This window comes from Hemitrygon akajei, unplaced genomic scaffold, assembly GCF_048418815.1.
Source record: "Hemitrygon akajei unplaced genomic scaffold, sHemAka1.3 Scf000033, whole genome shotgun sequence".
Classification (NCBI taxonomy): Eukaryota; Metazoa; Chordata; class Chondrichthyes; order Myliobatiformes; family Dasyatidae; genus Hemitrygon; species Hemitrygon akajei.
In genome coordinates, this window is record NW_027331919.1 from 7,750,078 (window position 1) to 7,765,750 (window position 15,673).

Below are 15,673 nucleotides of genomic sequence, written 5' to 3' on the forward strand. Positions count from 1 at the left end.
CATTCCCCTCCCTCCTGTGGGATCTTTCCTTCACATTCTCATTCCTCCTGTGGGATCTCTCCATCCCCATCCCCCATCCTCCTGAAGGATCTCCCTTCCGCATCCGCCTTCCTCCTGTGGGATCTCTCCTTCCCATTCCCCTCTCTCCTGTGGGATCTCTCCTTCCCCATCCCCCATCCTCCTGTGGGATCTCTCCTTCCCCATCCCCCATCCTCCTATAGGATCTCCCTTCCCCATCCGCCTTCCTCCTGAGGGATCTCTTCCTGATTCAGCTTCAGGATCTCTCTTCTATATGCACATCCTGCTCTGGGACCTCTGTTGTCCATCCCTCTTCCTTCTGTGGGATATCTCTTCCCTATCCCCTTACTCCTGTGGGATCTCTCTTCCCCATCCCCCTTCCTCTTGTGGGATCTCTCCTTCCCATTCCCATTCCTCCTGTGGGATCTCTCCCCCATCCTCTTCCTCCTGTGGGATCTCTCTTCCCCATCCCCCTTCCTCTTGTGGGATCTCTCTTCCCCATCCCCCTTCCTCTTGTGGGATCTCTCCTTCCCATTCCCATTCCTTCTGTGGGATATCTCTTCCCTATCCCCCTTCCTCTTGTGGGATCTCTCCTTCCCATTCCCATTCCTTCTGTGGGATATCTCTTCCCCATCCCCCTTCCTCTTGTGGGATATCTCTTTCCCATCCCCCTTCCTCTTGTGGGATCTCTCCTTCCCATTCCCATTCCTCCTGTGGGATCTCTCCCCCATCCCACTTCCTCCTGTGGGAACTCTATCCCCCATCTCTTTCCTCTTGCGTCTTTCCATCCGTTCCCTCAGGTGGGGTCTCTTCCTCCATCTCCCATCGACATTTCCCGATTCACAAAGCTTCCTCACTGTGGGGCCATATCACCTTCATCCCTGCCCCTTCTGACACTCTGTGGTCAGTAACACTTTTCTAGCCAACGGAGAACGAGACAGAATATGTGGAGTTCACAGGGTCACAGCAACAGTCTAAATGACTGACATTGGGTGAATACCCTGGAGCTGGGCAGTGAGGGACATTGACAGTGATGGGAACTCCGATCAGTGATTTACGGAAGGGTTTAATGTTTCCTGAAATATCCGCGTCAGAGAATTACCCTCAGACCCACGGTTTGTATCACTTTGTTCATCAATTTGTCTGTTTGTGTTTAGACTTGGGGGGAATGACCTGGGAGATTCAGGAGTGAAACTGGTGTCTGCGGCTCTGAGGAACCCGGAGTGTAAAATACAGAAACTGCGGTAAGTACCAGACTGTGGGAGATTGTGTTTACAGTCACTGGATGTCTGACACCGAACATTAATGTGATCAGTAATAGTGTTACTAATAAACACTGGGGATCTGTACCTTCTCCTGTCTCTCTGTGTCCTTCACCCTCACTCTCTCTCATCTCCAGGCTGGACAATGTCGGTCTCACAGATTCTGGTGCCGAGGATTTCGCCTCCGCTCTCAGTACAAACCGATCACTGACGGAGCTGCACCTGAATAGTAATAAACTGGGAGATTCAGGAGTGAAACTGGTGTCTGCGGCTCTGAGGAACCCGGAGTGTAAAATACAGGAACTGGAGTAAGTACCAGACTGTGGGAGATTGTGTTTACAGTCACTGGGTGTCTGACACTGAACATTAATGTGATCAATAATAGTGTTCCTGATAAACAGTGGGGATTTGTACCGTCTCCTGTCTCTCAGTGTCCTTCACCCTCACTCTCTCTCATCTCCAGGCTGCGTGGTGTCGGTCTCACAGATTCTGGTGCCGAGGATTTCGCCTCCGCTCTCAGTACAAACCCATCACTGACGGAGCTGTATCTGAATTATAATGAACTGGGAGATTCAGGAGTGAAACTGGTGTCTGCGGCTCTGAGGAACCCGGAGTGTAAAATACAGAAACTGTGGTAAGTACCGGACTGTGGGAGATTGTGTTTACAGTCACTGGGTGTCTGACACTGAATATTAATGAGATCAGTAATTGTGTTACTGATAAACACTGGGGATTTGTACCGTCTCCTGTCTCTCAGTGTCCTTCACCCTCACTCTCTCTCATCTCCAGGCTGTGGAAAGTCGGTCTCACAGATTCTGGTGCCGAGGATCTCGTCTCCGCTCTCAGTACAAACCCATCACTGACGGAGCTGGGTCTGGGAGGAAACTCTCTGACAGACCGATCTGTCCCCGCTCTCCGCCGCCTCATACTGACCCACCCGAGTCTGGAGCTGATCCGGTGAGCGCTTGTGTTAATGTTCAATGTGATAAAATATCAGCGGATCCGCTGGTTTCCTGGTGATATTTGTCTGTGAGTGTTGTTGAAACATTAACCCCGGTCCCTTGTTACTGACACTGTTGTGTAATCTGTTTATTCCATCTTTATCCCCCCATCTGTTTCAGGCTGGACAGCAATCAGTTCAGTGAGACCGGGAGGAAGGAACTGAGATCTCAGCAGGAACTGAGACCCGGACTGAGAGTGGGTCTGTGAACATCCCCGCCCGCCGGATGGAGCCGATTCCCCGCCCTCCCCTTTAACTCCACCCTCCATATAACATACATATATATAACATATAACAATCACAGCACGGAAACAGGCCCTACCCCTCTTCTTTGTGGTGGCGTGTTGGGGAGGAAGCATTAAGAAGAAGGACGCCTCACGTCTTAATAAGCTGGTAAGGAGGGCGGGCTCTGTCGTGGGCAAAGTACTGGAGAGTTTAACATCGGTAGCTGAGCGAAGGGCGCTGAGTAGGCTACGGTCAATTATGGATAACTCTGAACATCCTCTACATAGCACCATCCAGAGACAGAGAAGCAGTTTCAGCGACAGGTTACTATCGATGCAATGCTCCTCAGACAGGTTGAAGAGGTCAATACTCCCCAATGCCATTAGGCTTTACAATTCAACCGCCAGGACTTAAGAACTTTTTAAAAGCTATTATTAATGCTTTTTGAGATAGTGATTTAGATGTATATCATATTTTTTACTGAGTTAAGTATTGTATGTAATTGTATTTAAGCATTTCTTGAATAGATTCGAATTGCATTCCTCTGAATGAGAAGATCTCACAGAGGTAGTCAAAATGAGGGGTGTTGATAGTATAAATGCAAGCAGTTGGTTTCCACTGAGGTTGCGTGGAGCTACAAGCAAGAGGTCATGGGTTAAGGGTTGAAGATGAAAAGGTTAAGGAGACCATGAGAGGAACCATCTTCACTAGGCGGGTCGTGAGAGTGTGGAACGAGCTTCCAGCTACACATGTCCATGCGAGTTCGATTTCAACATGAAGAGATAGTTTGGATGGAAGGGAAACGGAGGGCTTTGGCCCGGTACAGTTCGAAGGAATGAAGCAGTTTAAGTGGCTGAGCCGAAAGGCCTGGTTCTTGAACCACAGAGCATTACAGCACAGAAACAGGCCTTTTGGCCCTTCTTGGCTGTGCCGAAACATGTTGTTGTCTAGCCCCACTGATCTGCACCTGGGCCATATCCCGCCAAACCCCTCTAATCCATATACCTGTCCAAGTTTTTCTTAAATGTCAAACGTGAGCCCGCATTCACCACTTCATCTGGCAGCTCATTCCACACTCCCACCACTTTCTGCGTGAAGAAGCCCCCCCCCCCACGTTCCCTTTAAACTTTTGCCTCTTCACCCTTAACTCATGACCTCTGTTTTATTTTTCTCCCTGGCCTCAGTGGAAAAAGCCTGGTTGCGTTCATTCTATCTACACCCATCATAATTTTATACGCTTCTGTCAAATCACTCCTCTTTCTCCTACGCTCCAGGGAATAAAGTCCTAACCTATTCATCCTCGTCGTGGCTACGGTCAATTATGGAAAACTCTGAACATCCTCTACATAGCACCATCCAGAGACAGAGAAGCAGTTTCAGCGACAGGTTACTATCGATGCAATGCTCCTCAGACAGGATGAAGAGGTCAATACTCCCCAATGCCATTAGGCTTTACAATCCAACTGCCAGGACTTAAGAACTTTTTAAAAGCTATTATTAATGCTTTTTGAGATAGTGATTTAGATGCATATCATATTTTTTACTGAGTTAAGTATTGTATGTAATTAGTTTTGCTACAACAAGTGTATGGGACATTGGAAAAAAAGTTGAATTTCCCCATGGGGATGAATAAAGTATCTATCTATCTATCTATCTATCTCGTGTAACTCAGTTTCTCAAGTCCCGTCTACGTTCCTATGTCTCCATGATCTCTGATTCAAAACAGAGGAAACGGGTTGATTAAACAAAGATCAGAAAAAGTTAGCAGAAATTTAATTTTTCACAGCTTATATTCCCCAATAATATTCTAAGAACTAGTATATGTTCTGAAGTCTTTTCAAGCTGCCACTTCTTGCTACACCACACGCTGATCTTCGTAACCATGGTAACGCACAAAATTGTGGAGGAACTCAACAGGAACGGTAGCATCTTTGAAACTGATAAATAAGTCGAACTTTCGGGCCAAGACTTTCAGTGGGGAACTGAAAAGGAAGAGTGAAGACGGCAGATCATGGACTGATTTAGAAGATGCGGGGTTGTTCTGTAAAACTCGGAGCTCAGTGTCTGTGTGTTTTCATCTGCTGGACCCGCACATTCCTCGGAACAGGGAGCGACCTTTCTGCTGAAACCAAATCCAACCGGTTCTACAATTCACTGTCATTCAGGTGTGAAATCATTCACTTTTATAATGTATTTAACAATTTCTGCTGCAGGGAAGGCCGATAGAACCATTAATTTGTCTTAAGAACCTGGGGTCTCGAACCCGCAACGTTATCCGTTACCGTGTTGCGAGTGTTTGCTGCGAGTTTCCAGCATTTTACGTTCCCCTCGGACTCGCATCATCTGCAAGTATTCTACAAGTATTTTCAGGATTCCTTCAAATAATTAGTCCGTGGCATTCCTTACTGCAACATTAACTTGGCTATGTTCCCAGTTACTGCTGACAGTAATTTTTAAATGTTTCCTGTAACCTTGAGGGTAAGGGGTAGTGAGAGGCTGATGGAAAGGAGGAGAGTGCGGTTTGATGGAGTGACCAGACGGAGGAGGGGCAGGATGAGTGCGTAGAAGTTGGAGAGGGGTATGAGGAGGGTCGGGTGAGGGAGAGGAAGGGTTGTGGACGAGGCGGGTGAGAGAGAACTGCAGTGAGCAAGAATGGTGGGTGACTGGAAAGCATAGGAGAGAGGAATGAGTGAGGTGGGCGGCAAGGAGAGAGGTTGTGTAGGGGTACTGTTTGCATCTCGTGATCACGATGCCACCAGATTCAAAGCAAATATGGAAACGGGTATCTGCCTGGGTTGATATTAGAATTTGGAAAGGAAAATTTTGATGGCGTCAGACATTACACTGTAGAAAGGACAGGCGAGGAAACTTTTTTTTTGAGACAGATGTTGAGTCTCTGGTTACGTTATAAAAGGATGATTTTACCACAGTATTTTACCATACCCATACAGTACCACAGATTTTACCATACCCACCACAGTAGTTATAGGCAGATAGTTAATGATATGCAAGGTAACACTTAGAAAGAAATCAAGTGTGCTAAATGAACGCTTTGGGTGAAGGCCAGTACTAACGGATTATACAGATCAGAACAAAAGGATTGCAAGGGACAGTATTGGTCCTCTGAAGGATCAGAACAGTAAACCATACATGCAGCCAGAGGAGAATGGGGAGATGAGGAGATGGAAGAAATGGATTTCATGCATCTGAATTTACTCGGGACAAGGATACAGAGTGTTTATATGTCGTGAGGTCCTGGATCCTATGTAGATTAGAGAGGATCCTCTGTTTCAGAAAAGGTCTAAAGCTCTGTGAGAATGTTATAGGCATGTGAGCCTGATATCGGTAGTGGGAAAGATATTGGGAGCTATTCTAAGGGATAGGATATATGAATTATTTGATGGACATTGACTGATTATGGATAGTCTGCATGGCGTCGTACGTGCTTGGTCTTGCCTCTGCAATCTTATGGATACTTTTGAGGGTGCTACCACAAAAGTTGATGAAGTCAAGCCAGTGGAGATATTCTTCATCGAATTTAGAAAGGAATTGCCAAGGTCTCGCATGGGTGGAATCTCAAGACGGTCCAGTCACAAGGCATTCAATAAACTGGGTGAGACATTGTCTTGGTGGGAGAAACCGGAGAGTAGCAACATCTGGTTACCTCTCTGACTGGAGGCCTGTGACTAGTGAAAAGCTGCAGAGATCAGCGCTGGCTCGGTTGTTCTCCGTCATCGAAAGCAACAATCTACATGACACTAGTTATTTGGATGTTGCCGGGTCTGAGTGACCTGAGTTAAAGGACAGATTGAGAGGATATTATGAAAACTATGAGGCATATGGGTAGGGTAAGTCCAAGCAAGCTTTTTCCACTGGGATTGCAACCAGAGGTCATTTGTGAAGGGTGATAGTTGAAAAGTTTAAGAGGAACATGAGCGGAAACTTCTTCGCTCAGACGGTTATGGAAGGAGCGGCCAGCAATGATAGTGCATGCGCACACGATGTCGCTGTTTAAGCGATCGTTTGGTGGGTAGGGGTATGGTGGACTGTGGCCCACGCTGAGACCGGTGAGATTAGGCAGTTTAAATTCCTCGGCCGAAGCGCTGTTTCTGTGCAGTACTGTTCTATGACTCTTTGATTCCTTGATCTTCGATCCATAATGCAGACAACAATCTGATTAAATGATGGCCCAGAATAAATATCAAATGTTTAATTATTTACACCTAATTCCCCAAGAATATTCCAACAGTGCAGATATGCTTGCAGTCGTTTCACACTGCCCGCCCCACTGCACCACACGCTCCCGCTCGCCGATCTTTCGTACCCACGGAACACACTCAAGGTGCTGGAGGAACTCAGCAGGTCAAGTAGCATCTATGAAACTGAATACTAATTTGATGTATCGGGCCGAGATCCCTCTGTGGAATTGGAAAGGAAGGGGGAAGAGACCAGATCATTGACCTGGACGATGCGGGTTGTTGTTCTGAGGTCAGTGTCTGCGTTCCCGCTCTGCTGGTCCGGGCACATTCCTCAGAACAGGGAAGTGCTCCTTTCTGAAATAAAATCTAATCATTTTGACAATTCGCTCTCCTTCGGGTGTGAACAAGGTCACTTTATATATTGTATTTAACCATTTCAGCCGCAGGGTAGAGTGTTAGAAACTTTAACATAATTTAAAGAACATTTGCTAGGGTCTCGAACCCGTGACGTTACCATTTACAGTTGCTGCCCTGTTTGCTGCAACTTTCCAGCATCTTGTGTTTACCTCAGACTCGCATCATCTGCAGTTGGGTTAAAATAATCTCCAAAGATCTTTTAAATAAATCAGTCCATGTCTCTCCCAATCGCGACTTCCCTTAGTGTGAAGGACATCACCTCGGAGCTGGAACCTGCCGCGTTCCCAGTTACAGATTCCTCGAATCTTTTCAGTGCTGTCGAGGTGAGGGTGAGGGGCAGGAGCAGAATGAGGTGTGAACAGCATCAACAGGAAGCTGAGGATGAAAGTGAGTGTAAGGGGAGACAGCAGGGAGAGAAAAACTCAGAGGGGGAGGGTTAGAGAGAAAAGGGGAGGGAGAGGGTGATAGAGAGATGGGTGAGAGAGCTGGAGAGGGGGAGAGAAATGGAGTGGACGGTTGGTGAGTGGTTGAGTGAGAAGGGTAGTGAGGTTTGGAGATTGGAAGAAATGGGTGAGAGGGGGAGACAGAGAGGAGGGAGGACGGGAATATGTGAGCTCAAGGGAGAGTGTGAAGGATAGGAGTGAAAATGGAGTGACATTGTGTGAGTTAGAGAGATGAGCTGAGGATTGAGGGGTGAGAGAGGGAGTTGAGGGAGGGGTGTTGAGTACGGACAGGGTAGTGACCACGAAGGGCTGAGTGATTGGGGAGGCGAGGAAAGATGGATGAATAAGATGGCTGACAGGTGTGTGCGGTGTGGACTATGCAGTGAAGATGAAGGGTGACTGAGACGAGCGGCGAAGTAAAATGGGTGAGTGAGAATGCTGCCAATGAAAGAGGGGAGAGGACGGGGTTCGAGGTAGGACTGAAAGTGCGTGGTGCAGAAAGCAGGCTGAGTTCGAGCGGGTGGCGAGCAAGCAGGGGTGAGGGTGAATGGTGGAGAGTTAGGAGGGGAGAGGGAGAGGAATAGAGAAGAGACCAGAGTGAATGAGATATGCATGGGTGAGAGAGGCACTGAGTCTGGTCAGAATTATTAAACAAACTATTTATTTATTCACAGAGGCAAGGATGTCAGTCATGGACTGTCACAAGTCACTGAACAAATCCACAGTGAGGTTATGGTTCCCTGTCTCGCGATTCCTCATGGGGAGTTTTGCCGCACACTGTTCCCCGTCTCCATCCCCGAGCGGGTGTTTTACCATGCACGGTTCCCAATCTCCGTAGCCCACATGGGGACTATTACTAAACACGATTCCCAGTCTCTCTATCTCGTTAAGCGCTATTATCAATCACCATATCCCAATCCGGGAGCTTTACCGTACATGATTCACAATCATCATATCCAACACCGAGCGTTTTGCTGTGCTGGGTTCCCAGGCTTCCTGTCAAACTATTAGTCTGCCAAGCCCCATTGACCTGCTCTCCATCCCCTACCATCCATGTACTTATCCAGGTTTCTCAGACAGATGTTGTTAGGACCACAGACAAAGTCAGGAATCACAGGTTAACCACGGTGCGACTAATATTCTGAGCTGCGTACATTTCAGTGCCAGAAGTATTGAAGGAAAGGCAGATGGGCTCAGGGCATGGATCAACACGTGGAATTATGACATTGTAGCCATTGGTGAGGCTTGGTTGCAGGAGGGGCAGGACTGGCTGCTCTGGGTTTCCATTGTTTTAAATGGGGGAGGGGTGGCAGGGAAATGTCCCGGCAGTGCTCAGTCAGGAAAGACTGGAGAACTCCTCTGGTGAGGCTTTATGGGCAGAACTGAGGAATAAGAAAGATACGACCACATTAATGGGGTTATATTACCCAACCCAACAGTCTGTGGGATTTAGTGGAGCAGATTTACGGAGAGATTGCAGTCTGTTGTAGAAACATACTTTGTGATGGGAGGTGAATTTAACTTTTCTCGTATGGACTGGGACGCCCATACTGTAAAATGACTTGATGTAATAGATGGACCCCATACAGATTAGAGAGAAGGAGTTTTTGCTGTCTTAGGGACGATGAATCTCCAGGACCTGACAAGGCCCTCCCCTGCATGGTCTGGAGGCAAGTGCAGAAATTGCAGGGCCCGAGCAGAGATCTTCAGATCATCCATTGCGACTTGTGAGGGAGCGGAAGACTGGAAGATACATAATGTTGTTCCACTGATTCAGAAAACCTCCAAATATAAACCAGGAAATTGGAGGCCGGGGATCCTGATGTAAGTAGTGGGAAAGTCATTGAAAGCTATTCTAATGGACCAGATCTGTGACTATGTGGATAGACTTTGACTGATCCGGGATGGTCAGCATGGCGTTGTGCCTGGTAGGTCTTGCCTCAGCGTTCTTATAAAAGACAAGACAGTGGATGTTGCCGACGTGGACTTTAGCAAGACATTTGCCAAGGTTCCACTTGGGAGCTTAGTCAAAACGTTTCAGTTGCTGGACACTCAAAATAAGGCAGTAAATTGAACTGGACAGTGGTTTGGTGGGAGACGCCGCGATGCGGTCGTAGATGGCCGCCTCTCTGACTGGAGGCCTGTGAACAACGGAGCGCTGCAGGGATCAGCGCCGGCTCGGCTGTTCTTTGTCATCAAAACCAACAATCTGGATGATAACGTGGTCAACTGGCTCAGCGGATTTACAGATAACGCCAAGAATGGGGATGTAGGGATCAGCATCTATGGAACTGGACAATGTCGATGCTTCAAGCAGACACCCATCAGTGAAATTGGAAATGAAGGAGGAAGAGGACATATTATGGATTGATTTGAAGGTTCGGGCTGTTGTTCTGTGAAACTCAGTGCTCAGGGCCTGTGTGTGAGCTGCTGCCTGTTCACGCACATTCCTCAGAACAGGGAGCGGCCCCTCTCCAGAAATCAAATGCAACCAGGTCTGAAAAAAAGAAACACCCTCCTGCAGGCGCAAAGAAAGTCACTTCAATATCGTACTTAACCCTTTCTGCTGCAGGGAAGAGCGAGATAATCTCTAACATGATTTACCCAAGGTCCCGAACGCGCAACATTAGCAGTTACAGTTGTTGCCCTGTTTGCCGCGAGTTTCCAGCACCTTATGTTTATCTCAAACTCGAACCATCTGCAGTTGGCTTGAAAATATTCTTCAAGGATTTTGTTTTTTTTTAAATAAACCGGTCCAGGAGACCTTTCCCGGGAAAACGTCTGGCCATTTGGAATGGCCGGAAACCAATTCCAAAGGTATTACCGGCGGGGTGTGAACCAACAAACATTGCTTGTGGAAAGAAACCCGCTGTTAACCGTGGGCGACGGGGTTCCTTGTAATAATAGTTGTCCAGATGGAACTGCAATAATCTCTAGTGTTAGAGTTAATCAATTCCCCTGAATCGAGAGGCGCTGAGGAAATCTTTGACCAGATGTGTTACAGTTGAGTGTGAATATATTTAGTCGGAGGTGTTTGGATTAATTTCAGCAGAAAGGCGGCTTCCCGCACCTGAACAGGTGAGTGACGTTGGAGCTGAAACTACCTACACCGGGCAGTCCTGCTTACACACAGGGGGCTGAAGCTCAGCCCCTCCCAGAACCCGGGCTGGATCAAATTCTTAGCCTGGGACTGGCTGGGTTAAACAGACAAACTCCGCCCCACTGGTTGCAATGAAAGAAAAAGGAGGGATCTAGGCGGAAATCCGACAGAAAGGTCAGACCCGTCCTGAGCCGGTGAGAGTTAGTGTGATCCGGACCGCGGCAGTCCCGCTCTACCCCGGCTCACCCGGCCCTGTCCATCGGTTCACAGTCGAATGTCCTCGGGAGCAGCAGCATAGACTCAACTCTCCGTACAGGGAGAACAAACCGGTTCCAGGACCATTGTCCGTCACACCCGGATATCAGACTGTTTTTCCGGGACCACACTGAACACCAACCGGTTACGATATCAGAGGTAAGTGTTGTCTGTGATTCTGCACAACTATTCAGCGAGGCTCGGCTTTGTTCGGGATCGGGAGTGAATTTAGTGGGAGAAGGGAGTCCTGACGTGCTCGTGCTAACGAGTCAATTGTCCAAATGGATTAAGAGAAGCGAGCTGGGTACTACTGAGTGAGAGCAGAAGGAATCTTTCACCCTGGTAGAAACATATGAAATATCCCACGGGGCAGCGACCCGTCACCGATCTCTCTCGAACAAGAGAAAACAGCAGATGCTGGAAATCCGAGCAACACGCACACAATGCTGGAGGAACTCTGCAGGCCAGGCAGCATCTGTGGAGAAACAGTCCAGTCACCTTGGAGGCCACAGGTAGCGTTCTTTACATCGCGCCATTGGTTCCACCGCTCTCCCCTGCAGCAGAAATGGTTAAATACAATATTAAACCAGGAGGAGGAGTATAGGAAACTGATACAGGACTTTGTGATATGGTGCAACTCAAACTACCTGCGTCTCAATGTCACCAAGACCAAGGAGATGGTGGTGGACTTTAGGAGATCTAGGCCTCATATGGAGCCAGTGATCATTAATGGAGAATGTGTGGAGCAGGTTAAGACCTACAAGTATCTGGGAGTACAGTTGGACGAGAAGCTAAACTGGACTGCCAACACAGATGCCTTGTGCAGGAAGGCACAGAGTCGACTGTACTTCCTTAGAAGGTTGGCGTCATTCAATGTCTGCAGTGAGATGCTGATGATGTTCTATAGGTCAGTTGTTGAGAGCGCCCTCTTCTTTGTGGTGGCGTGTTGGGGAGGAAGCATTAAGAAGAAGGACGCCTCACGTCTTAATAAGCTGATAAGGAAGGCGGGCTCTGTCGTGGGCAAAGTACTGGAGAGTTTATCATCGGTAGCTGAGCGAAGGGCGCTGAGTAGGCTACGGTCAATTATGGATAACCCTGAACATCCTCTACATAGCACCATCCAGAGACAGAGAAGCAGTTTCAGCGACAGGTTACTGTCGATGCAATGCTCCTCAGACAGGATGAAGAGGTCAATACTCCCCAATGCCATTAGGCTTTACAATTCAACTGCCAGGACTTAAGAACTTTTTTTTTTAAAGCTATTATTAATGCTTTTTGAGTTAGTGATTTAGATGCATATCATATTATTACTGAGTTAAGTATTGTATGTAATGAGTTTTTGCTACAACAAGTGTATGGGACATTGGAAAAAATGTTGAATTTCCCCATGGGGATGAATAAAGTATCTATCTATCTATCTATCTAAACTGCCTTCACATCTGAACCACAGTGTCCTGTCGAACCGGTTGGATTGGATTTCAGCGGAACAGCCGCTCCCTGTTCTGAGGAACGCGCACTGACGGGCAGCCGCTTACACACAGACCCTGAGCACCGAGTCTCACAGAACAACAAGCCCCACCTTCCAAATCAGTCAATCATCTGCCCTCTTACCCTTTCCACTCCAGTCCTGATTAAAGGTCTGGTTCCGCAATGTCGTCTGTTTACACATATCCATAGATGCTGCCTGACCTGCTGAGTTCCTTCCAGCATTCTGTCTGTTGCCATGGTTACGAAAGTTCCGTGTGGGGCGGTGGGCGGGGCTATTTCTAAGAAACGGCCCACAGTACCCACATTGTCAGAATGTTCTTGGGGAATTAACTTGAGAACAATTCAACTTGTGATATTTATTTCCCATATTTATTTCCAACTAACCAGTTGTCTGTGCTTTGGATCAGCGAACAAGGAGATATTTGTGTTTTCTAAGCTACTTCTGCTGCTGGTGCTCTTTGTGTTCCTGCTGTTTTCTGTTTGCACGAGTGACATTTTCCACCGGTCAGGTGAAGTTTAAGATCACCCCCCACCAGTTTCTGAGCAAGGGTGCGAGATTAAAACAGCAAGCATCTGCTCTGTTTCCGGAATTTCCTATTTCAGACCAACACATCTATTGTTCCTGTGTCGATTGAGGGTGTTTTGAACTCTTCTCCTCAATGGCCAGTGGAAGCAAAGACCATAATTCTGTTGAAGGCCGAGATTTTTGATAAACAACGGGCTTGACGTGTTGCAGGGATGCACATGGAGGCATAGGTAATGCAATGTTACATCAGTTCAGCCGTGATCTCATTATCTGCACAGCAGTTTCGAGGGGCCGGGTGGTCCAATTATGTGTTTTCTTGCGTTGACTGGAAAAAAAATTGCGTTCACCTTTGTGTGTTAAATGTGTGCCCCAGCTGTATTAACGTGTCGAAATTTTGACAAATTCAGTGAGCTAGCCAGCACGGTCCTGGACCGAGGGACGCGCTCCTCGTTCCCCGTTACTGACTCCACAGTCTCCACTGCTCCACGCGCACCAGCTCACCGCCCCGCCCACTGCCCTCGCGCGCACCAGCTCACCGCCCCGCCCACTGCTCTCGCGCGCACCAGCTCACCGCCCGCCCACTGCTCTCGCGCGCACCAGCTCACCGCCCCGCCCACTGCTCTCGCGCGCACCAGCTCACCGCCCCGCCCACTGCTCTCGCGCGCACCAGCTCACCGCCCGCCCACTGCTCTCGCGCGCACCAGCTCACCGCCCCGCCCACTGCGGTCGCGCGCACCAGCTCACCGCCCCGCGCACTGCCCTCGCGCGCACCAGCTCACCGCCCGCCCACTGCCCTCGCGCGCACCAGCTCACCGACCCGCCCACTGCCCTCGCGCGCACCAGCTCGCCGCCCCGCCCACTGCCCTCACGCGCACCAGCTCGCCGCCCCGCCCACTGCCCTCGCGCGCACCAGCTCACCGCCCCGTCCACTGCCCTCACGCGCACCAGCTCACCGACCCGTCCACTGCCCTCGCGCGCACCAGCTCACCGCCCCGCCCACTGCGGTCGCGCGCACCAGCTCACCGCCCCGCGCACTGCCCTCGCGCGCACCAGCTCACCGCCCGCCCACTGCCCTCGCGCGCACCAGCTCACCGACCCGCCCACTGCCCTCGCGCGCACCAGCTCGCCGCCCCGCCCACTGCCCTCACGCGCACCAGCTCGCCGCCCCGCCCACTGCCCTCGCGCGCACCAGCTCGCCGCCCCGCCCACTGCCCTCGCGCGCACCAGCTCACCGCCCCGCCCACTGCCCTCACGCGCACTACACGTGGCCAACTCATTTGAGCTTTTCAAGCCTCCTGGTCAGCAGTCTGCCTCTACTTCTTCAAGTATTGGCTTGTCCGATCTTCTTGCTGTCTAATGCACTCTTAACACTTTCCTTCAGCATCCAAGTTCAAAGTCGTCGATTATTTTGTATTCAGCCTCACTAACAGATCAGCTCTCACAGCCATACATCGCAACTGGAAATACCATAGACCCGACTCTACGTTCTTCGTAAACGATTTTATGTCTCTGCGCTTCAGAATTTTATCTAAATTTTCCATTTCTGCCCTGTCCGGAAAAAAGAGCTATTTAATTTCGTGGCTGCTGTTACCAGCTATAGAAATCTTTGAACCGCCAAAATCTGTTACTGTTTCCACTTCCATTCCATTAATTACCACGAAGTTGATAGGGCTGGCCGGTATACTTAATATTGAGGAACAGGTCAACTTTTCCACTTACTTCTTTCACGTTCATTTGAAGCTTCCACTGATCTTTCTCACTTTCCCCATTGGAGTCGCATCACCCGCAAGTCTGAGGCTGTTAATGTTTCATCCGGCAGTTTTACAAATCCTCCCTTGGAGTGTCCGGCACCCTGAGCCCATAGGCTGGTCCTGGACTGATTCCACTTATTCCACTTACTGTTATTTAATTATTTATGGTTTCTATATTGCTATATTTCTACTCTATTCTTGGTTGGTGCGACTGCAACGATACCTAATTTCCATCGGGATCAGTAAAGTATGTCAGTCTGTCTGTCTGTCTGTCTGTCTGTCTGTCTGTCTGCCTGTCTGTCTGTTGATTACAACACTTTGAGTCCTCGATGCCAGCATTTCTCATGCTGTGTTCAGTATAGGAATAAAACAAGCAGGGTGGCCGTATGCAGCCTTATCGCACTCGTATCCCAATCCTGAACCAGTCTGTTGTTCAGTGGTCAGTTCTAACTGTTGTTTCTTGACCTTCTTACAAGATTCTCATAGGGGAGATCAGATGTCCAGGTATCCCCATTTCTTTAAGTATTTGCCACAGTTTATGTGGTCCACACTGTTGAAGGCTTTAAAATAGCCAATAAAACACGGATAAATACTTTTCTGGAATTCTCTCGATTTCTCTGTTATCCAGTGTAAGTTAGCAATTTGGAGCACAGCGCAACTACCTCTACCTCTTCTAAAACCAGCTTGTACATCCAGCAGTTGTCGTTCCGTGTATTGCTGGAGGCTTGCTTGCATGATCTTTAGCAATACCTTGCTAGCATGGGAGATTTGTGAAATTGTTGGAAATATGACATTCCTTTACATTTCCCTTCTTGGAAATTGGGATATAAACTGTTCTTTTTTTCCAGTCTAAAGGCCATTTTTACGTTTACCAGATTGCATGCAAATTGCACGCAGCACTTTTACAGCATAACTTTTAAAGTTTTAAACAATTCATCTGAACTCCTGTTTCATCCTGCAGCCTTATTATTGGCAAAGTTTTCAATTCG